The sequence below is a fragment of the Galeopterus variegatus genome, unplaced genomic scaffold (genome assembly GCF_000696425.1).
Source record: "Galeopterus variegatus unplaced genomic scaffold, G_variegatus-3.0.2 Scaffold564, whole genome shotgun sequence".
NCBI classification, from domain to species: domain Eukaryota; kingdom Metazoa; phylum Chordata; class Mammalia; order Dermoptera; family Cynocephalidae; genus Galeopterus; species Galeopterus variegatus.
Genome location: NW_007726675.1, coordinates 213,878 through 235,351, shown reverse-complemented (window position 1 = coordinate 235,351; position 21,474 = coordinate 213,878). Strand labels below are relative to the sequence as shown.

Here is a 21,474-nt window from a genome sequence, read left to right as displayed (position 1 = left end):
CACCAAGTCCTTCTGTCGCCTTATTACCTTTTGCAAGGTGAAAAGCAGGCACTGCTTGTGCGTGTGTGTGCATGTGTTGTTTATGTGTGATGTGTGTGTATGTGGTGTGTGTGTGTGTGCTGTATGTGATATGGGGTGTGTGTGTGGTGTGTGTGGAATGGAGTGTGTGTGTGGAATGGTGTGCGTGTGTGGTGTGGTATGTGTGTGTGTGGTGTGTGTGGAATGGAGTGTGTGTGTGGAATGGTGTGCGTGTGTGGTGTGGTGTGGTATATCTGGTATGGTGTGTGTGGTATGTGTGGTATAGTGTGTAGTGTGTGTGTGATTTGGTATGTGTGTGGGGTGTGTGGTGTGTGTGGTATGTGTGGTATAGTGTGTAGTGTGTGTGTGATTTGGTATGTGTGTGGGATGTGTTATGAGTTTTGTGTGGCAGTGCGTGTGGTGTGTGTGGTATGGGGTGTGTGTGGAACGGTGTGTGTGATATGTTGGTGAGTGTGTGGCATGTGTGTGTGGTGCGTGTGGCATGTGTGTGGGGTGTGTAGCATGTGTGGTATGGGGTGTGTGTGGAATGGTGTGTGTGATATGTGTGGTGTGTGTGATATGTGTGGTGTGTGTGTGGTGTGTGTGTGGCATGTGTGTGGTGTGTGTGGTATGGAGTGTGTGGAATGGTGTGTGATATGTGTGGTGTGTGTGTGGCATGTGTGGGGTGTGTGGTGTGTGTGGAATGGTGTGTGTGATATGTGTGGTGTGTGTGTGGCATGTGTGTGGGGTGTGTGGTGTGTGTGGTATGGGGTGTGTGTGTGGAATGGGGTGTGTGTGGCATGTGTGTGGGGTGTGTGTGATGTGTTTGTATGTGGTGTGTGTGGTGGTGTGCGGTATGTGTGGTATTGTGTGTGTGCGTGCTTTCAATCCTGAGCTCACAGAAGAGATGATGCTGGGGTCTACCGAGGGGAGGGCGGAGATTCCAGGGCAGGAGAGCGGCAGGGAGGTTCTGGGGCCCCATGAGAACGGGGACAGTGCCCGTGGCCTAACCTGGAGGGCGACAAGGTCTCTGCGGGGCCCAGCGGCATGGTGCAGCGGGGAGAAACGCCTCCATCTCGGCACGGGGCGCTGTGCCTCGTGAGTCCCCGTGTGGCAGGGAGGGAGACGGGATATTCTACAGCGCTGGGGGATGGTAGAGCCAGATTGGAGCGGATCTGGAGACAGGGAAGGAACAGGGGCTTGTGCACTGGGGACCGTGAGCGCAGCCTCCCCGCCGCTCGGCCACCGCGTGCGGTACCCGGGGAAGCCCCCTGCGCGCGGCCTTGCTCTTCCTTTTCTTTCCGTTTTACGTAGAAAGAATATGACAAACAAAGCCAGGCTAAAGTGAAAACCGATGATTGCTTGAAATCGTACGACTTTATCAGGAGGCGGTTTCTGCACGTCGGGGGAGGAGGTGTCTTCAGGGAGAGGGTGGGGGCCTCACCGCCAGCGGAGCCAGGGCTGCGGCGACACCCCGCGCGCCCAGACGTTCTGCGTCCGGGGAGATGGTTGCACGTGCACCGGGCGACCTGAGGACGGCGCCGCTGGGCTGCACCGGTGGGCTTGCTTTCTGGGCTTAGGGTGATCTGCGCTGGGAGACTTGCGTCTGGGAATTGTCCAAATTAGCATTTTTCTTATTGAGTTCTATATTTAAATATCAGAGAAAGGAATCCTGTCATATTTGCAGCAAAAAATTTTTTTTGGTTTGTCCTTTATCTTCTAACTTTGTTTGACATATTTTTGTATACAGATAAGTGTAAACCTTTCTACAGCCAAATATCAGCATATCTTTTCCTTCACTTTTTAAATTGTTTTTTGTCTTTTCCCCCCCTTCCCCCCCACCCCCATTGCTTTAGTACTTAGCCTTTTCCTGCATTGGAATTAGTTACTTATTAACCACTTTTTCTCATCTAGTAGCTTTTATGGTTTGCTAATATAAAACTAGGTTTATTTTGGCGTGTGAAACACGAGTCAGAATTTAAATTGATTTCTTTTCCCTAAATACTTGGACAATATCCTCAACACTGTTTGTTGAATAATACATTTCTTACTCATTTGTGTACTTTGCTTCTTTTTTCAAAATGACAGTTTTAGGGGCCGGCCCAGTGGCGCACTCGGTAGAGGGCGGCGCTCCCACGAGGGTTCGGTTCCCATATAGAGACCGGTCCACTCACTGGTTGAGCGCGGTGCGGGCGCGACACCGAGGGTTGCGATCCCGTTGCTGGTCACGAAAAAAAGACAAAAAGGAAAAAAAAAATGACAGTTTTATTGAGTTGTAATTTACATACTGCAAAATTCACCCATTTTAAATGTATAATTCAACAAATTTGAGTAAATATATACAACTATGCACCTGTCAGCACCATCCAGTTGTAGAACACGTTCATGACCCCTTAAAATATACCTTGTGTCCACTTGCCTTTAATCTTCACCCCTCCCCACAAACCCAGGCAATCACTGACATGTTTTCTGTCTCTATGGATCTCCCTTTTCTGGACATTTCATATCGTTGCAATCATATAATATGTGGTGTTTTGCACCTGGCTTCTTTCAGTTAGCATAACGTTTTTGAGGTTCATCCATGCCGTAGCACGTGTCAGTAGTTTTATACCTTTTTATTGGCAAGTAATATTCCATTGTATGGGTATACTAGATTTTATTTATCCATTCATCAGTCAATGGAGATTTGTGTTGTTTCCCCCTTTTGACTGTTATGAATAATATTATGAAAAATGCTGCTATAAAACATTCACGTATAAATCCTGTGTGGACAAATGTTTTTATTTCTCTGGGGTAGATTCCTAGGACTGAAATTCCTGGATCATGTGGTAAGTTTATATTTAACTTTTTTTTTTTTTTTTTGGTTTTTTGTGTGACTGGTAAGGGGATCGGAACCCTTGGCTTGGTGTCGCCCACACCGCACTCAGCCAGTGAGCGCACAGGCCATCTCTATATAGGATCCGAACCCGCGGCGGGAGTGCCGCACTCTCCTGAGTGAGCCACGGGGTCGGCCCTATATTTAACTTTTTAAATAAACTAACAAACTTTTGCACAATGACTGCACCATTTTACATTCCCATCAGCAATGCAGGAGGTTTCTAGGTGTCTTACATCGTCACCAACACTTATTATTGCATGTCTTTAAAAAAAATATTACATCTGCTTCTTTTTTATGGTTTAAATTGTTTTAGATGCCAGACTTTTCCAGGGTTATAGTTTAAGAGGACTTATAATTTCAATTCCTTCTATAGCAAGGGAAATCTAAACAGCTGTTTCCCTACTTAATGCATTCTTATCCCAGGTTCTAGCAACTTCCATGAAAGCTTATTTCCCCTAAAAGGTAAAGGAAAATTAAATATTTATTTTCTGTCCTTTGCCCAATGCTTGAAAAATAATCGAACTCAGTGCTAAGTGAATTTTGGCTCTGTTCTTTGAGCCTGATGGTTGCTTACTTCTTTTGGCTCGGAGAGGATGAAAACATAGAACTATCCCCGAGTCCTTGTGACCCTCACTCGTAAAGCCACACAGTCTTCCTGGACGTGGAGCAAGGCTTTTCTCCACATTAATCATTCAGAAGGTTCTTCTTTGCTCTGTGACCTTCACCCCAGCTTTGGAGCTACTTCCAGGGACATCTGGCTGTCCCAAGCAGTAAACAGCAGACCAGGACCTAGAAGGCAGGTCTCCATGTGCAGACGCAGGGTGTCTGCTGGTCCACCAACCTGGCTATGCCCAGCTCACGCCAGCTCTTTGCTCTTTGGCTTTCTCTTGGCATGCTTTGGCTTGCTTGGTCACGGTGTCCTTGAGAACACCAGGTTTTTCCACTGTGCAGGATGGAATTTTTCATTGTGTGGTGTCTTCTCCACAGATCTTTTTGCCACCTGACTGGCAGAATTAGACACCAGGGTAAAGAACTCCCTGGTCAGATGACCATCCCAGCCCCTGTTTCTTGCCATCTGTCAGGACACTTGGACATTTCACTGTGGTCTGCATAGCGCAGGGTGGAGCCAACATGAGAAGGCGTGTTTTGCTTCACAAGCTGATGTTTACTTCTGCGCAGCCCTAGTGGGTTCCAGGCAGACAGGCGTAAGTGGGGCGGGAGGTTCTAATCACAGATGCTGAGTCGTTTACTGGGTGTAGAAGGACGGCCCAGAGGACAGCACGTTTTCTTCCTAGAGCTCTTGCTGGGCAGGCTTGGGGAACTTTAGGAAGAATTTCATAGAATATACAGAAACTTTTCTTCTTTTTAAAATACAACTCACATATCATTACCATCCGTTTCAAAAAATGAATCCACTTAATTCATCCTAGTGGAATTAAATAAAAATAGTTAAGTTTATGCACGTATTTTTACTTTTTTCTTTTGTGAAATCTGATACACATTCAGAAAAGTTCAGAAAACTTCTGAGCCATGGCTCAATTAATTATTATAAGTCAAACCTCCATGTAAACACCACCCAGTGTAACAAATGGCACCTGACCAGCCTGCAAGAATCCCTCCCGCCTCTCTCTGGGTGGTCCCTGTCAATCACAGTCTCCACACCCCCCTGCGGGCTGCTCCTCTAGTTACGTTACAGTAACTAGTTCCCTAGCTTCCTCAGTAATTTTACCCTCTCAGCACCGTCTCTAAACTGTATCGTTGGCTTTTGGTTTTACTTTCTTAATGGTCTCTGTTGATGGACAATGAACATCTCCGAGCCAAAAGAAGGAAGCAGCCATCAGGCTCAAAGAACAGAACCAAAATTTGCTTAGCACTGAGTTCAATTATTTTTCAAGCATTGGGCAAAGGATGGAAAATAAACAAGTTCTCAATTTTTTTTTTTTACCGTTTGTTCTTTTTTTTAACTATTATTATTGAAACATAGTTGATTGTGCATATCTCTGGGGTACAGTTGAATATCAATACCTGTGTGCAATATGTGATGCTCAAATCAGGATGATTAGTATATTCAACATTACACAATGTAATTGTTCTTTTTTTTTTTTTTTTTTTGTGACGGGTAAGGGGATCGCAACCCTTGGCTTGGTGTCGCCCGCACTGCGCTCAGCCAGTGAGCGCACCGGCCATCCCTATACAGGATCCGAACCTGTGGCCTCGGCGCTTCCAGCGCCGCACTCTCCCAAGTGAGCCACAGGGTCGGCCCCAATGTAATTGTTCTTTACGGCCCTCTACCAACTCTTCCCTTCCCCCCACTTCACCCTCCCCTTTCTCCGCCTCTGGTAACCTCAGTTCTGTTCTCTCCTTTTTTTTGATATTCAATAAATTTATTTTATGTTAATTTTTTGCCTTCATTATTTTATTAGGAACTATTCTCAACAGAAAATTCTCATACATATATAATTTTTCTAATTTTACAAATATTTTTACGTAACAGTCACCTACAAGGGGGATTTTTAACTCATTGGGTAAGACACTTTTAATATACTTATACTCACCCAAAGCTTTGGAAGGTAGGTGTTTCCCCACATCCTCACCAACACTGGACATTATTCATATTAAACATTTTTGACAATCTGAAAGGCACACAAGTATATCTAATTGTTCTATTTTTATTTTTCCTGCTCCCAGGTACTATGTGTTTTTTTTAATTAATTAATTAAATGTTTAGATAGAAAATTATTTTCTCAACATACAAATGAAGGAAATCATCACAAATTGAATACAAAGTCAATTGATAAGGAACAGATTTAACACACAAAGATTAACATCCTCCATGCATAAAGAACTCTTTTTTTTTTTTGGCAGCTGGCTGGTGCAGGGAATAAAGAACTCTTAAAAATTAATTAGAAAAGTCTTGACAGAAATTTGGTGAAGGACATGAGCAGACAAGTCACACACCCTTTAGAAACACATGTGGCTAATAAGTACTTTCTAAGATGTTCATAGAAATGGAAATTAAAACAGAAAAATAATATTTTCATTTCTCAAACTGAAAAAAATATGATACTGTATAGTACTGGTGCTATGAGAGAAACAATGTCAGAATCTTCCAGTATAAGTATAAATTGGTGAAACCTTTTTGAAGAACAGACTGGATTCATAAATAGAAGTCTTTAAAATGTTCATACACTTTCAACCAATTATCCTACTTCTTGAAACTATAAACAAATAATCAAAGAAAATATATTTTTTTAAGTGTGAAGGCAGTTATATAAAGGTAAAAAATAAGTTTAATATCCAGCAATATGAAAATGGCTAAATAAATTAAGGATCTCCATAAAACGTAATATAATGCAGTTATTCAAATCATACTTTTGAGGAGTATTTAAGATAAAATTTCAAGATGTAATATTAAGTGAAAAAGTAGGATGAAAAACTGCATTAAAAATAACTAGGTATGGGCTGGCCCCGTGGCGCACTTGGGAGAAGTGCGGTGCTGGGAGCGCAGCAGCGCTCCTGCCATGGGTTCGGATCCTATATAGGGATGGCCGGTGTGCTCACTGGCTGAGCGTGGTGCAGGTGACACCAAGCCAAGGGTTGCGATCTCCTTACCAGTCACAAAAAGGACAAAAAAAAAAAAAAAAAACTAGGTATGTTTAAACTCTAGATATGCCTCCAAAAAAAGACAGAAAAAATATCTTTTTAATAAAATTTTTTTTTCGCTAAAAGGGAGTTTATTTAATGTAGATGCATGCATTAATTAAAAAGAAAGATCTCAGGGCCGGCCCCGCTGGCTCACTTGGGAGAGTGTGGCGCTGGTAGCACTGAGGCCAGGGGTTCGGATCCTATATAGGGATGGCCGGTGCACTCACTGGTGAGCGCGGTGCAGACGGCACCAAGTCAAGGGTTACGATCCCCTTGCCGGTCAAAAAAAAAAAAGAAAGAAAGATCTCAGATCAACAATCACCTTTGCTCCTTAGGAGACTGGAAAATGAAGACCAAACTAAGCCCAGACCTAGCAAAGGGAGTAAATAACAAAAATTAGAGCACAGATACAAGAAATAGGAAACAGAGAAAGTCAATGAAACCAAAAGTTGGTACTTTGACGAGACCCACAAAATTGACAAATCTTTACCTACATGGACTAAGAAAAAAGAGAGAAGACTGAAATAACTGAAATCAGAAAAAGAGGGGCGATTACAGCCAATTTTACAGAAATCTAAAGGGTTCTAAGAGAATACTATGAATAATTGTTGGTCAACAAATTAGATCATCTAGATGAAATGAATAAATTCCTAGAAACACACCACCTACCAATACTGACTTATGAAAACAAGCTTGTACAGGACTACAGCTGGTAAGATGAGTGATTATTGTTTTTCTGTTTCCTGATGCAGGACTCCCTTGAGGATTTCTTCCAGGGCTGGTCACGTGGTGGTGAACTCCCACAGTTTTTGTTTGTCTGAAAAATACACTACTTTTTCCTCTTCACGGACACCAGGAGAATGTTCCTTATGCATGTGAGTGAGAGAGAGTCTTATACATATTGAACCCTAGTCACAGAGGGCCGTCCCATCACCTTTGTTCCAGGGCTGGTCACGTGGTGGTGAACTCCCACAGTTTTTGTTTGTCTGAAAAATACACTATTTTTTCCTCTTCACGGACACCAGGAGAATGTTCCTTATGCATGTGAGTGAGAGAGAGTCTTATACATATTGAACCCTAGTCACAGAGGGCCATCCCATCACCTTTCCCGGACTTTATCAGTTAGAAGCAAGACATAGGTTGTCTTAGTGCATTTTCTGTCACTTATAACAGAATACCTGAAACTGGGTAATTTATAAAGAAAAGAAATTCATTTCTTACAGTTCAGAAGCCTGCGTTGAGGGAGGCATCTGGTGAGGGTCTTCTTACTGGTGGGGACTCTCTGCAGAGAGCAAGCATGGCATCACATGGTGAGAGGGCTCAGTATATTCACATCCTCTCCCTCTCCTTACAAAGCCACCAGTCCGTGCTCCCATGATAACTCATTAATCCACTAACCCATTAGTCCACGAATGGATTAATTCATTCAGGAGGGCATAGCCTTCGTGATCCATTCACCTCTTAAAGGCCTCACCTTTCAAATACCACAGTCGGATTTCCCACCTTCTTAATACTGCTACAATGGGGACCAAGTTTCGACATGAGCTTTGGAGGGGACAAACCTTCAAACCACGTCGCAGGTTCTGCCCACACTCAAAGGGAAGAAGAAGTCACTTTCCGTGAGTCCACAACAGGGGACTCAGGGAACAAATAGCTGTGGACCCTGCCCTCTCAGGACTTTATGTTACTGCAATGGGATGTACGTACCCTGCACCATCTCTCGCTCTGGAAATGTCCTCCCTGGGTGCTCCCCAGTGTGTACTAGAGCCACGATCAGAGTGCAGGTGTTCCAGGCTGAGAGTGATGGGGTAGAGGGAAGCAGGTAGGGAGTGGGCGGTGGGGTAGGGTCAGGCCAGCTGTGGCAGTCCGTCCTGTTTTGGTGAGGAGGTACCCTGGCCGTCTCCTTTCTCCCTCGTCAGTTAATATGATAATGTGCCCGGGTGTGCTGATGATTACTGACAGGGAGTTGGTCATCCCAGCCAAGGCCTGCTCCCAGACCAGGTACTGCAAATGCTGTCGGTGATGTCAGCGGGCCTTAACCTCAACACAGATGCACAGCGATCTGCAGTGCTGCTTTCCTAATCTCCTATTCCGAGGGCTTTTGAAAACTCATAATTACAGCATTTAACAGTAACCCTTAACTTTTCTCATCTTGAGGATGTCTTCAAATGCTAACAGACTGAAGTGGATTTCTCTGTTTATCTCTGCAGCTGTGGCAGGACTGTGGCTGCCTCAGGGCCCCTCCACCATCTCCAGGCAGCCTCACTGGCCTCCCCCGTGCACTGCCCCTCAGATGCCCTCTCCAGCCCCTGCCCCTCGGCTCTGGGGACCCCCCACTCTTGGCACCCACTTTTCTAGAAGCCCCTGCACTCCAGCCTTCAGACCCTCCACCTTCTCCAGCCCCGCACCCCCTCTGGGGGCTGGGGATGCCAGAGACACCAGGGGCCCCATGTGCGTTCTGGGAGGGCGGGGAGTTGGTAAGCTAGAGCCAGGGTCCCTTACCTTTCTGGCCACCTGTGTCTGCAGGTACTGAGTGAGAGACTTGCCACAAAGGCAAAGGAGGACACTGGCCACAGAAAATGGGTCTGTAAGGAGCACAGCTTAGCACTGACGTGAATGAGGCAGGCGTGCGCTGGCCGCTCTGGAAACCCAGCTGGCTCTGACTCTGTCTCAGTGAGAACGCACATCCTAGGTTCCCCTCATTTCTAAACGCCACTCTTCCTGGACACTCGTGGGTCAGTTCCCCACCAAGCAGGTGCAGGTGGACCCTCCAAGAACTCATGGGAATTCACATGTGACCTCAAAGTCTCCTCCTTGCCTTCCTGCCCCTCAGATCCTTTGTCCCTGCTTCTCCAAGGGGAATTACAGTCATAAAGTAATTAGTGATAATGGTTACATTTATTGAACACTTATGAGTTGCCAGAAATCTTCTAAACATTCTACATTATGTTTGATTGTTATGACATCTCTATAAAGTAGACACTACTATTATCTCCCTGTTCCCAGGTGGGGAGACTGAGGCACAGGGAAGATAAATAATTTGTCCATTTGTCCATTTGCACACACCAGAGCCAGGACTCAGAGCCAAAGCATCTGCAAATAGAGCCGGAGCGGGACCCACGCTGAGTGTGGCGGCTGCTTCCACTCCTCGCCTAGGCTTTCTTCTAGGACGCTTCCTCCCCACCGAGTTGACTCTCTGAGAAACGTAGATCTTTAGCAAGCAACTGGAGGACTGCAAACTTCCAGTCTGCATGACTTCCACATAGGGGAAGGAATCCCCATGAGCAACTGCCTCAGGGGTCCCGGGCCCCCAGCTCTACCCTTCCTTGGGTGCGGTTCTTCAGCCTCCCACTGCATCTTCCAGTACATTCCTTTCTCCTGGAAGTGGGCCGGAATCTGCTTCTGTTGCATGCAGCCAGATAGAGGCTGAGCTGCACTTTCAGAAGAGTGGAAGGAGAGACCAGGGAGAAGCCTCTCCTCCGGCAGTTGCAGAAAGGTAGGAGGCTGGAGCTCTCCCTGCTTAGCCTGAATCACTGGTGAGTGGGCGCCGGCTCCATCTAGGCAGATGGCACTGGGTCAGGACCCCGGAAGTCATCCTTGATTCCTCTCTCCACTGCGTCAATAAATCTTGTTCCCCCAACTCCACGTGTGCCCCGAATCCAGCTATCCTCCCCAACTCCCCATCTGGCCGCTCTTATCTCTCCCCGGACATTGCAGGAGGCCCCACCCGGCCCTCAAGTCCCCCCAGATCCAGTCTTTAGAGATCTGATAGATCCTTAGAAAACCTGAGTCGAATCGCACCGTTCTCCTGCTAACCCCTCTGATGGCCTTCAAAGGTTCCGGAAATGAAGCCCAAGGCCTCACTTGCCTCCTTGGGCTCCTGCCCCAATCCGTGGGCTCCTGCCCTCCTTCCTGGGGTCCTACCTCCTCCCTGAGCTCCTGCCTGCCTCCTGGGCTCCTGCCCTCCTACTTTTCCGGGGCAGTGGCTCAGACCCTGGGGACCATGCACAAGCTCTTCATCAGATCCAAACTCCAATGTAGATGCCCTGAGAAGGTCCTACCCACTGAAGCCAGAGTGTCTTGAGGATACATCACCCCATCTTAATTTCTGCATTTCAGTGATCTCTACCTGACATTTTTCTTGTTTGTTTTTTGTTTATGTCTCACCCTCTCCCCACCGTGTGTCATCTGCTGCCTCTTCCACCTCTGTACCCCAGCACTGGAGCAAGCCTTGACACACCAGGGCCCCCAATAGATGCTCAAGGGAGGAAGGAAGTGAATTACACAAGACTGAAAGGCAAAGATGTGCACACAGGTATGACTAGTATCCATGAATTTGCTCCATGACCTTCCAGGGTTAGGAATTACACGTTTCCATTTTTTTTTTTTTTTTGAGATTGAGTAAATTTGGTTTTACAGCTCTCCCCCCGCCTCTGCCCCAGATGTCTTTTGGGTTTTACATGAACACTGAGGCCTGACAATTTGGGAAGGGTCCCTGGTCACCATTTCTCCAGCTGATGCTGCTGATACTCCTGCCCATGCTGGGGCTCCCTGGAAAGTAGACGCCCCTCGGGCGTGCTGACGATGATCCTGCCATAACCCCTGGTGTGTCTGCCCATCTCCCGGGCGTGCTGAGGGTCTGCTGGGAGCCCCCCGCGCCAACCACCTCTGCCCCCACCCCAGCTACAGGCGGCAGCATCTCCCTCCCCTCCTGGCCACTCTACTCTTTGATGTGGGTTTGATGTGGGTTTGAATCTTGACTGCACACCTGGACAACTAGGGCAAATGCCTCTCCTCTCTCTGCCTCGGTTTTCTCATCTGTCACATTAGGACCCTAATGCTGTGCTGCAGGTTGTGGGAGGATTAAATAAGAAAACACACATGAAGTGTTCAGAGCCTGGGACCTAAGAAGTGCTCTAAGTTAACATTAGTTAAAATGAAACAGAACAGAGCCAAGGAAACAACAATTGTGCAGGACAGACATAGTTAGAAGGGGACAGGTATGCTGTGGTTTGACTCGGGTTTTCTTAAGGATCTATCAGCCACACCAGAGAGAAACTGAGGGGCAGGTCGGAGGTGGCTTGGGGCCAGCGGGTAGACTTCCTGGAGGAGGTGGTCCTGGAAGGACAGGTGGGATGTGAGTCAGGGACCAAAGGGGAGTGAGCTCCCAGGCCGGGGTTTCAGTCTGGCACCCATGGCTGCAGGGATGGTTCATCTGGGAGGCAGGCGGGGGTGGGGGTGGTGGTGTCCAAAGGCAGGCCTGGCGCTGTGTGTTCTGACTCTATAGAGAGGGTGCTCAGCCCCCAGTTCACACACTGGTCTTGACCACATGAGCAATGCCCAGCACTTCCCCACCTTCATCCTCCAGTGTGGCGAGCACCAGGGAAGGGAATCAGAGATTGCCTGGGACATTTGGAGCCCGGCTAAGTACTGCCATGTATCCAACTGCATAGAAGGATCTAGAAACTGGCCTGGTTGGGTGGAGGCCATCAGTCTTATGACATGTTTCAACATGTCAGTGAATTCTGCAAGCAACGCCTTAAAATCATAGTCGTAATGATGTTCCCAAAATGGCAGAGGGAAACATTGGGAAAAGGCAGGAAAAACTGGGCCAGAGTGTCCATGGGAGTTGGACTTGAAGGCTTTGGAGCCGGTGTTTATTAGCCCTGATTAGGTTCCCTGAGAGGCCCTGGCATGGTCTCTCTGCACTCAGAGAAGATACCAGACGTAGAAGGCAGGGGAGCCCTTCCTGGAGGCAAGCAACTCCCTGGGCAGAGTACTGGGAGCTGCCGCTGGCCCAGTGATCCCGAGGAGCTAGCCTTTGCAGTCACTTGTCCTAATTGTCTTCCTTGCCTGTGCCCAGCCCATGACACCACACCCCCTTGGTTTCCTGCCAGAGCTACATGGAATGTTCTAGTCTTTCCCATAATTTGAAGGGTCCAGGGCGTTCTACAGCATTGGCCTATGGATTTGGTTGAAGAATCTTCTCTCTAGAATCAGTCTCTTAGTGCTGGCACAGTGTTGAAGGTTGTTTGACGTAGTTTTTTTGGTGTAGATGGGGAGATCTAGACCCACCTGAAATGGCACAGCCATTTGTGTCAAAGTTGATAACAGAACCTTCCATTCAGAAGGAACTCAAGGGGTAGGAAAAGTACCTTTCCATAAAGGCAAGGGGAAGCAGGCCTTTGTGTACATTAGGCTACCTCAGCATGAGAAGTAGGACGTAGAAATGCCGAAGAGTTTAGAGAAAGTCTTGCAAGTGTGGCTGCTGGCCTTGGACGGTCATTCACCTAACACACACTTATTGGGCACTTCCAGTGCCAGGCGAGCTTCTGAACGCTGGGGATGGTGCCCTGAGCCAGCCAGGCAGATGGCTGCCCTGGGATCCTGCATTCTCATGGGGGCGGGACCCATATGAAAAATAAATAGGTTATATAACATGATAGAAGACGGCAGGGCCAAAGGAAAAAAATAGCAAAAGAAAGAGCCGCAGGCTGGGAGAGTTCCTATTTTAAATGCCTCTGAGAAGGGCAAAGCATGATAAATGTATGCACTTGAAAACACAGACAAAATGATTTTCTCTTGAAAAACCTTGACTTGGGGCATTTCTCAGAGGAGAGACATTGGATTCCAGGTGGAACTTGGGGAAGGGTGAGCAAGCAGGGCCCACCCAAGTACCCCTGAATCCTGTGAGATGGGGTCAGCGTGCCTCCAGAAACAAATGCTCCCTTTTGACCCATTTGCTGAGCAAAACCCGGTCTGTTAAACAGATGTACATGTCCCGGGGGCAATGTCAGAGGAGGCTGGAAAAGCAACTTCACTGCGGAGCGTGCAGGGTCTGGGGCTCGGGTCTGACCTTCAGAGCTAGCGTAGAACGTACGGCACCTCCTCAGATCAATGCACATCAGGGGGGCCGTGGGGTCTTCTGGCTCCAGAGCCCAGCGAGGATGGTAGGCAGCTCCGGGAACCCCCACTTCTCTTCCGTCTGTTCTTGATTCTCAGAACACACATGGTAACTTCCATCTGGCCTGTCGTCTCTTCTGGGAGGGCTATCCTCAGGTTGTGAGAAGCTGTGACTTCTCCAGGAAGGGAGGCCAGGCCCAGGCCCCTCCGACTACCCCCTGCCATGTCCTGCCTGGAGTAGCCCAGGCTCGAGTCTCCAGGCGGCCCATGCAGTCAGTGGACTCCGCTAAATTCATTGTTGAAGAGAGCCTGAAGACAGGGACAATCACACTTAATACAGGGACGATCACACTTAATACAGGATTCTGGAAGACTCTGAGACCTTTAAGACTCTAGATTTGTAAAGGTTTTATTATGGAAATTTTAAACTTTAAAAAATAGACCAAATAGTGAAATTAACCCCCATTATATTCAACTGCAGTCAACGCATGAGCCACCTTCCTTCATCTCTACCTCTGCTGCTTCTCCTGCCCCGTGCGTATATATATGTTTAAGCTAAATTCACAGCTAGTGAAATTTACAAATCTCAAGTGTACCACCTGGTGAATTTCACAAACACATGCGCCTGTGTAACCCAAGCTCCTGTCAAGATAGGGAACATGACCCTTCCCGTCCATCCCCACCCCCGATCCCCCAGAAGGAATTACTCTTAATATTTTTTTTCTATTACAAATTAGTTTTGCCTGTTCGGGAGTTTCATATCAATAGTCGTATGTTATGTATTATTTTCTGGAAGTATTCTTTCACTTAGCACAATAATTTTGCATTTCATTCGTGTTTGTTCCTTTGTTTTATTGAGTAGTATTCCATTTGGGGCTATTCCACAGTTTATCCATCCACCTGTTGATGAGCACCGGGGCTGTTTCCAGTTTAGGGCTACTGTGAATAAAGCTGCTACGATCTTTTTTGTACAAGTCTTTGTATATGAGTAAGTGTGTGTGTATGAACACTTTTATTTCTCTTGAGTAAATATGTAGGACTGAAATTGCCCAGTCAAAGGATGGATAACGTTTACTTGTATAAGAAAGTGCCAGAACATTTTCTGAGAGAAATGGCCATTTCGCATGCTAACAGTGTGCGAGAGTCCGACTCGCACTCACAACCTCACTGACATTTAGTGCTGTCAGTCACTTGGGGGTGTGCAGTGGTAGCTCGATGTGGTTTAAACTTACATTTTCCTCATGACTAATTGTGTTGAGCACTTTTTCATGTACTTCTTGTCCATGTGTATATATTATTTTGTGAAGAGTGTGTTCAAATCTTTTGCCCATTTAAAAAATTTGGTTGTCTTTTTATCACTGAGTTGTAGAATTTCTTAATAGATTCTTGATATGATCCCTCTGTCATATACAGTTGATCCTCATTATTTGTGTATTCTGTATTCCTGAATTTGTTTACTTGATCAACCTTATTTGTAACCCCCAACTGACACTCTTGGCATTTTTACGGTCATTCATGGACATATGCAGAGTGGTGAAAATTTAGAGTCATCTTCCGAGCCCATGTTCCCAGCTGGGGTCACTCAAGGTGACACTCGGCCTTGTCGTTTCAACTCTCATAGGGTGGCAAGCATCCTTTTCACAGTCTTCGTAGTGCCACATTTTCCGTATTTTTGTGCTTTTTCTTGGGGATTTCACAGTTTATGACAGCCCAAGCATAGTACTGAAGTGTTGTCTGGTGTTCCTAAGCACAGGAAGGCTGTGATGTGCCTTAGGGAGAAAATGCATGGGTCAGAGAAGCTTCATCCAGGCACGAGAGATGGCACTGTTGGCCACGAGTCAGCACTACGTATTAAATAAGGTGTCTTTAAACCGAAACACCCACAAAAGAAGGTTGTGAATTGATCAGTTGACAAACATGTCCCGATCAGAGGCTGACAGGAAACTTATTTCCCCTGAGAGCAATGGTTCAGTGTTCCCTAAATGGGTGTATGCAGCGCTGTATAGAACGTGGGCACTGCACATAGGACAGCCAGCGCACGCTTCCTGCCAGCAGGGCTTGCCTGTTCATGTTCTCAGTGACATCTTTGGATGAACAGTAGTTTTACACTTTGATAAAGGCTAACTTACCAATTTTTTATTTTGTGTTTTTTGCCTTTTCCTGTCTGAGTAGACTGTCTACCCCCAAATAATGAAGATGGTCTATGTTCCCTTCTAGAAACCTTACAGCTTTAGTTTTTATGTTGGGTCTACAACCCATCCCACACTATTTTCGTGTATGTGTGAGGCAGGGGTCAGAGCTCATTTTTCCCATGTCTACCCATTCACATTGGGGCAAATCCTGGATATCCTATCATTTTTGCCTGGACGTAGTTCAGTATGTTTCTCTGTTTTGGTTAGTTCAGGCTGCTATAACAAAATACCAGACTGGATGGCTTGCATGACAAAAGTTTATTTCTCACCGTTCTGGAGGCTGGCAGATATGGTGTCTGGTGAGGGCCCTCTTCCTGGTTTGCAGATTGCACCTTCTCACTGTGTCCTCACATGGTGGAGGGCAGAGGGCTCTCTGGGGTCTCTTTCATGAGGACACTAATCCCATTCATGACGGCTCCACCCTCCAGACCTAATCATCTCCCAAAGGCACCACCTCCTGATACCATCGCATTGGAAGTTAGGGTTTCAACATATAATTTTGGGGGAAAGGGAACACAAACATTTAGTCCATGGCACTAACATTTAAGGATATAAGACTCGATTGAATGCAACACCTATAAAAGGCCTTCTGTGACCATGGTCTGCCCCTACGGAGACTTGCTCTGGCCTCTGGTGTTAACAGTCAGACATCATTCCCCACCCAGGCTTTGGGGAAAAGAGTGGGACTGGCTACATCCTTCAGTCCATAGGCAGCTGCTCAGCAGATTCTCTCTACCTGGTTTATCTCTGGCCCCTCCCCTGTCCTTGGAATAAATCCCACATGAAGTGGGCACCAGATCCTGACAACATCAACCGATTCACAGCTTCAGCTGCTCTGAGTTTAGAACTGAAGAGTGCCCCACGGGCCAGATGTTGCACTCTCCTAACACCTGCTCATGTCGTTTGAATCAACCCAAACTCATCATTCATTCAACAGATATTTGTCTCCTACTATACGCTGAGTGCTGCACTGGTTCTGGGTGTTGTCCTGCCACCCTGGAGTTTTCACTTTTGTTGGAGAAAGACACACTAAGCAAGAAGTGATAAAATTCATTATTTATAGTTCAGTGTTGCCATCGTCAGTATAGAGCTTTGAGAGATAAGTACCAGGAGCCATCAGATTGTTCTGCAAGGGGACCTGATCTTCTCCAGGAAGACAGGGAGATCCCTGAGCCAGTAAATTCTGAATTCCAAAGGAAGGAGAGAACTCAGCTAAACGAGGTGTTGGGGGGATTGAGGGCAGAGGCAGGACTCCCCTGGGAGGGAACAGCCGCCCTCTGTTCTGGGAAGGGGCTCTGGGCACTAGAACTGGAGGGAATGATGGGTGGTCAGTGAAGGGAGACGTCGTGGGAGGTGAGGCTGGAGCTGCTGCTGGGCCTTGAGTGTCAGTTAAAGATCTTGCTTTGTTTTTAGATTCGGCATTGTCCAGTAGAACTTTTCTGCACTGAGAGAAAATCTCTACATCTCTAGTGTTCCAGTATGGTAGCCGTCAGACCCACGTAGCTATTGAGTCCTGGAAATGTGGCCAGTGCAACAGAGGAAGTGAATTTTTAATTTTAATTGGATAAACTGTGAATAGCACACGTTACCTGTGGCCACCAAGTTGGACCTCACAACTTTGGAGCGATGGCAAGCCACCGGGAATTCAGAGCAGGCCGATGGTACCATCAGATCTGCATTTGCTATCCACTGTGACTCCCTGTGGACAGACAGTGTGAGGACCAGTGGAAACGTCACCACTTCTGTGGGGCTATTGATATTTTCCCGACCTTGGGTGTGCAGAGCCGTTGGAGAGATGTGCATAGATTCCAGAGCTATTTGGGAACTAGAGGAGACATGTCCTCTGCCTGCAGGTAGAGCAGGGAGCTGTCCAGGCTCCTTCTCGGGCTACTGCCCATGAGAAGGTTGGGGGGCCCCATCCCCTTTCAGAGTGGCATTCGGTGCTCGGGTGGAGTAGGCTGTCCAGGAGCACAGCTGGGGGGCTTCCAGGAAAGGCTTGAGCTGCCGGAATTCCTAGGAAAGTTGAGTGGACACTCAGTTGTGACGCGTCAGTGTGAAAACACAATGTGAACATTTAGAAATGTGCCCGGTAACCCCACCTTTTTCCCTGTTCCCTGGGTTCCTGTTCAGCCTTGGTGATGTGCTCACATGACTGCAGCCGAGCATGATCTCCTGTTCCATGTTCTTCAAAACAAAACAAAAGCAGAAACCCGTGACTTGCTAACGGACACTTTTTAATATATTGAGTAGACCGGTTAACTGTTCATGATGTTCCGGGTGTGGCCTCCTCAGATTTTGTCTGCCCACCTCTCTACTGGGGGGCGCTCGAACCTCCTCCACCTTCACATTCCCACAGTTGGCTGGGCCACCGTTGGGAAGCGGTTTGCAGGCCTGTTACCTAGAACCGTGGAACCACACACAGTTTCTACCCAGTAATGCTACCCCCAGGAAACGACTAACAGAGGAAAAAATAAGTGCAGGGAGATGTTTACTGTAGCATTACCTATCACAGAGGAAACAATGTCACAGGGCCACATGGCCAGCAATAGGGGACATTCGCGAATACTGGAGAACAGGTAAAGAGGGGAATTTTGAAGACTGTGCAGTCACAGGGCAAACTGCCCTGATGTTCCAAATGACAGCAATAAGCACACTGTGATCAGCAGCTAGAGAAATGTGCGTGTGCATGTGTGTGTGTGTGTGTGTGTGTGTGTACCAAAACATATGAAAAACACCACGGTGGCCAAGATGGGAATAGGAGCATTATTTTACTCTATTTTTTTGAAAAACTGTATTTTCATAGTATCTAGTTGGCTCTTACCATACATAGAACTAAGTAAAATGATTGTTGACAACATTGTGTAAATTTCTTAATTTGGGGGACAGTTATTTCTTTGAGATATATTCACACTAACCACAGTATTCAAATCAAAGCTAGTTTGAATAATTTTCTGCCTATGTGTGATTGTATTTATATTAAGCTCTTACAAGTGTATTCAAATTGTTTTGTTTAACACATCACCATTTTTGGAAGGAATAAAAATTTAAATGAGAAACAACACTTAGCAAAAAAACCCCAAAGAGTAAGTGAATAGAGGATTCCATTATTTAACCTCAGATGTGCAGCTGATTCACAGGCAGTTTTCTTCTTCTTGTCCTTTCTATGAGCCAGGCCAGTTACGTTGCAAATGTCATAACGCCACAGGCACAAGTTCAGGCACAAAGGGGGATTTTCCCACCCCCATAAGCAAACATGGAAAGAGAGGGGAGTGGTGGGCCCAGCGGGGATGACGCCAGTGCTGGCCCCTCCCCGCACCAGTGTGCTTGCTGTTCACGTCTCCTGGGTGCTGGGTTCCCTTCTAATTCCAACTGGGGAGGCTACCTGGGTATCAGGAACACCGGCCTGCAGCAGCTCCCGATGACCAGCGTCCCAAAAGAGACCCTTCACTTCCAGTCCAAGGTTCCTGAGGGGAAGGGCCAGGACAGAAGGGCCACCCTGGATGGGGAGCCACCCAGCCAGGTGATGGGGGAAGAGCAGTGCCCCAGAGGAAGGGAAGAATGCTGGCAGGCACCCCAGGAGCAGACCCTCCCTTGAGTGTTTGGGGCCTGTCTTTTATCTTGGAGTGAACCCGAGATAGCATTAGTGGACAACTGAGGTCCAATCCCATGGGGACCCTCCGATAGGCTGTGGGCTGCTCCCTCCCAGCTCCATTGTGGAAGGCTGCTCTGGGGGCCACTGTGGGCTGCCCTGGGACTCTCGAGTCCAGAGAGTGCCCCTGGGAGCTCGGGCCTCTAGTCAGGCTGGGCTGTGAGCCTGGCACCCAGAGCCTCCAGCCAGGACGGATGCACCGGGGCAGCCCCGGCTGTGCGCACCAATGCTCTTGAGACTGACGCCTGGGAAGCGCAATTGTGCAGCTTTGTTGATTCATTTGTTCATTCATTCATTCACTTACTTTTATAACCAGGCAATGTTTGCTTTTTAAAAATTAACATTATTAAAGTGTAATATTCATACTGTAAATTGCACATATTCAGAAGACTCAATTTGATGAGTTGCGATGGGTGGAAAACCACCTCCGTGGTCCAGATACAGAACATTTCATTTCTTTCAACTCTCAGTTTCCTCAGATCCTTTAAAGTCACCCCTAACCTGTCCCAGACAACCACTGATCTGCTGTCACCAGTGATCAGTTTTCCCTCTTCTCGACTTTCTTATCCACGGAATCGGATAGTGTGTGCTCTTCTGTGTCTGTTTCGTTTTGCTCAGTGTCGTGTTTCTCAATCGCGTCCGTGTCATGTGTGGGTAGTCTGCTCAGTTCTGCTGCCTGGCCGCACTACGACTGGTTTTTCCATTTGTTGGTGGATGAACATTTGGGCTGTTTCCGTGTTTTTGATGAAAATAAATGCTTTTAAAAGTGGATAGTATGATTTTAGGAAAAAAAGGGACATTTATTATTTTCTGAAAGAAGTGAATTACGCTTGTTACAGTATACATGGAAAACAGAGAAAAGTATAAAAAGCAAAAATTCTTTAGAGTCCCATAATGCACTGTGATCCACGGGGGTATTTTGCTCTAATTCTTTCCAAACTGTTCAATGCATGTATGTACAAAATTGTCAAAACAGAGATCATGCTGCGAATGCGATTTTGACTCCTACCTTTCATATTGAATGCGAGTGTTGTCCCAGGTCTTAGATTTTGTGGGATGTTTTTAGCAGTCACTCTGTCATTAATAGTTCTCAGTGCTGTAGCATGTGGTTGTTGGAAGGACTGTTCAGCATCTGGAACTTCGTGGTTCCAAAAGCATTATCCTGGAATGTTCCAGTTTTATGCCATAGGAAGTGCTCAAGTCTTTATTTATTTGTTTTTATAACATTTTTTTATGCTTATATATTTCTTTTTTTTAACATTTTATTTTATTTTGTCAGTATACAATGTGGTTGATTATTGTGGCCCATTACCAAAACCTCCCTCCTGCCTCTCTCTCCCTCCTCCCTCCCAACAATGTCCTTTCTGTTCGCTTGTCGTATCAACTTCAAGGAATTGTAATTGTTGTGTCTTGTTCCCCCCGCCCAGGTTGTTTGTGTATTTATTTATTTATTTTTAGCTCCCACAGATAAGTGAGAACATGTGATATTTCTCTGTCTGTGTCTGACTTGTTTCACTTAATATAATTCTCTCTAGGTCCATCCCTGTCATTGCAAATGGCAGTGTTTCATTCGTTTTTACAGCAGAGTAGTATTCCATTGTGTAGATATAACACAGTTTCCGTATCAACTCATCTGATGACGGACATTTGGGCTGGTTCCAACTCTTGGCTATTGTAAAGAGTGCTGCGATGAACACTGGGGAACAGGTATACCTTCGACTTGATGATTTCCATTCCTCTGGGTATATTCCCAGCAGTGGGACAGCTGGGTCATACGGCAGATCTATCTGCAATTGTTTGAGGAACCTCCATACCATTTTCCATAGAGGCTGCACCATTTTCCAGCCCCACCAGCAATGTATGAGAGTTCCTTTTTCTCCGCAACCTCGCCAGCATTTATCGTTCAGAGTCTTTTGGATATTAGCCATCCTAACTGGGGTGAGATGGTATCTCAGTGTGCTTTTGATTTGCATTTCCTGAATGCTGAGTGATGTTGAGCATTTTTTCATATGTTTGTTGGCCATTTGTATATTTTCCTTAGAGAAATGCCTATTTAGCTCTTTTGCCCATTTTTAAATTGGGTTGCTTGTTTTTTTCTTGTAAAGTTGTTTGTGTTCCTTGTATATTCTGGATATTAATCCTTTGTCAGATGTATATTTTGCAAATATTTTCTCCCACTCTGTTGGTTG

The 21,474-nt window shown here is 46.5% G+C and overlaps 1 pseudogene across 1 annotated transcript in view; it reads left to right on the top strand.

The window, feature by feature from the left end:
- Nucleotides 1-1,065: 1,065 nt before the first annotated feature.
- Nucleotides 1,066-21,474, top strand: part of LOC103588379 — a 26,614-nt pseudogene continuing 6,205 nt past the window's right edge. Inside the window, exon 1 of the transcript XR_550309.1 lies at nucleotides 1,066-1,116. The product of XR_550309.1 is annotated as a glyceraldehyde-3-phosphate dehydrogenase-like (transcript). The remainder of the gene's footprint in view (nucleotides 1,117-21,474) is intronic.